This window comes from Schistocerca americana, unplaced genomic scaffold (assembly GCF_021461395.2).
Source record: "Schistocerca americana isolate TAMUIC-IGC-003095 unplaced genomic scaffold, iqSchAmer2.1 HiC_scaffold_409, whole genome shotgun sequence".
NCBI classification, from domain to species: domain Eukaryota; kingdom Metazoa; phylum Arthropoda; class Insecta; order Orthoptera; family Acrididae; genus Schistocerca; species Schistocerca americana.
This window is the reverse complement of record NW_025726136.1, coordinates 25,001-27,500: the sequence shown is the minus strand read 5'-3', so window position 1 is coordinate 27,500 and position 2,500 is coordinate 25,001. Positions and strand designations below refer to the sequence as shown.

The following is a 2,500-nucleotide window of genomic DNA, read 5'->3' as shown; positions in this document are numbered from 1 at the left end:
TGGGTACGATCTAAGGAACCATAACTGATTTAATGAGCCATTCGCGGTTTCACCTTAATGCGGCTTGTACTGAGACATGCATGGCTTAATCTTTGAGACAAGCATATGACTACTGGCAGGATCAACCAGGGAGCTGCGTCAACTAGAGCTGAGCAGCCGGCCGCCCGGGAGTGTGTCCCGGGGGCCCGCGCGAACACGCAAGCGTCCGCTCAATTATTCTGCAAACAGGAGGAGGCTGAGCTCCCCTGCACAATACACCTCGAAACCCTCTCAGGTCCCGGCGGCGCGCAGCGCCGTCCTAAGTACTTGGTCGGGTTCGAGAGAGGCGCAATCGCCCGGAGTTTGGCGAGTAGACGCTTTAGGTGCGACCACCCGTGCTCCCAACTGAGCTTGCCGCTGCCGACAGAGGCCCGGGAGCGTGCTGTCGTGGCATTGCCGGCGGGAGACAACACGCGCCACCTACGGTGGCCGGCAGCTCCAACGCCAGCGCCACAGAAGGACAAAAGCCCCACTTGGGTGCCGAAGCGAACGCGCCAACACGTCCGCACAGCTGCGATACAAACCACCTGCGAGAACCGCAGAGGCGACCGAGCAGCAGACGGCGTCGCGGCGCCGAGCGCCGGGCGGCGGCGCATCCTCAGCGCACACAGTCCTCAATCGGACCAGCACACTGCAGATGTCCACCGCGCTTCGCACCGGGCCCGCGAGGACCTACTTTGGCCGCACGGCGCCGCGTGCAGGGTGCGCCGGCGCGCAGCTGCGCCGCCTGCCGCCTCCGTCGGCCGGCGCGCCTGCCACTGGCCGCCCCCACCAGCCGGCTGTAGCGCGTGCGCCCACGCACCGCGCGGCCAGCACGCCGGGAGGCCCCCCCTCACCGGCCGGGGACGGTCCCACCCAGCCACCGCCGCGTATCGCTTCACACCCACATGCCATTCACGTTCGTGGGCATGGTGGGTATCGCTGAAACAACCGGTTGGTAGCTCAACCGATCGTCGCCATCACTGATTCACCTCTAGCGAGAACAACCGCACCACAACGGTTTACCAGTTGTTCATTTGCGTAACGTCACCAGCAAACGTAGACGTCCATCGCCATTTGCAAATTCAACGATTGTTGCATGCCTGTGTCAGGTGTCACGACACACTATGTCTGCCCACATACACGCAACAACATGTGCACGCTTCGCGAACACGTGGAAGGTGGCCCCCGTACGTATGCGATGTCCATTGCGCGAACGACTGTCAACCGGCCTCTGTCGCATGTCGCAGATGTGGAACGCAGTGCACCATGCTATCACGGTGAGTGAGAAGAGACGACTACGTCTGACAACACGCGCCACTACATCAACAGACGGCTCATGCTGATCGCCATCCACGGCATACCATACTGCAATCCAGCTCTTATAGGGAGACGACACGTAGCTGAGTGCACAATATTTGGACCGTATGGTTCGCCGTTGTTGGCGCAGTCGTGGTACGGTCACACATGTACCACGATGTATCATTCAGTACATGAGGACCAATGTGCAGTACAGTGTGTGATTTGGACGTACAACATCAGCGGACAGTTGACACAAGCCGTACCACAACGTAGGCTGTGCTTCGCCATGCGAATGCCAATGAACAACTGCGAAGGGCATTGAGCATGTACGTCCTGCTGCCATCCGCATTACAGTGTATAGCTGCAAGGTGTTTAACATGAAGCGATACTCTGGGGACCGGGCAGTGCGGGTAGCAAACTATATTGCGGGGGTTGCAGTTAGGCAACACTACACTAATTTAACGCGTCGTATGACAATTACAGAGCAGGTTAAGGCCCAACGTGTGTTGGGTTAAGGCCCAACGTGTGTTGGGTTAAGGCCCAACGTGTGTTGGGTTAAGGCCCAACGTGTGTTGGGTTAAGGCCCAACGTGTGTTGGGTTAAGGCCCAACGTGTGTTGGGTTAAGGCCCAACGTGTGTTGGGTTAAGGCCCAACGTGTGTTGGGTTAAGGCCCAACGTGTGTTGGGTTAAGGCCCAACGTGTGTTGGGTTAAGGCCCAACGTGTGTTGGGTTAAGGCCCAACGTGTGTTGGGTTAAGGCCCAACGTGTGTTGGGTTAAGGCCCAACGTGTGTTGGGTTAAGGCCCAACGTGTGTTGGGTTAAGGCCCAACGTGTGTTGGGTTAAGGCCCAACGTGTGTTGGGTTAAGGCCCAACGTGTGTTGGGTTAAGGCCCAACGTGTGTTGGGTTAAGGCCCAACGTGTGTTGGGTTAAGGCCCAACGTGTGTTGGGTTAAGGCCCAACGTGTGTTGGGTTAAGGCCCAACGCGTGTTGGGTTAAGGCCCAACGCGGGTTGGGTTAAGGCGCAACGCGGGTTAGGTTAAGGCGCAACGCGGGTTAGGTTAAGGCGCAACGCGGGTTAGGTTAAGGCGCAACGCGGGTTAGGTTAAGGCGCAACGCGGGTTAGGTTAAGGCGCAACGCGGGTTAGGTTAAGGCGCAACGCGGGTTACGTTAAGGCGC

At 58.6% G+C, this 2,500-nt stretch overlaps 1 non-coding gene across 1 annotated transcript in view; it reads right to left on the bottom strand.

The window, feature by feature from the left end:
• The window catches only part of LOC124582310, a 1,910-nt gene extending 1,778 nt beyond the window's left edge, over positions 1 to 132 (bottom strand). The window contains exon 1 of the ribosomal RNA XR_006973877.1: positions 1 to 132. This exon is cut by the window's left edge and continues 1,778 nt beyond it. This is a non-coding gene — a ribosomal RNA (small subunit ribosomal RNA).
• Between the last annotated feature and the right edge of the window lie 2,368 nt (positions 133 to 2,500).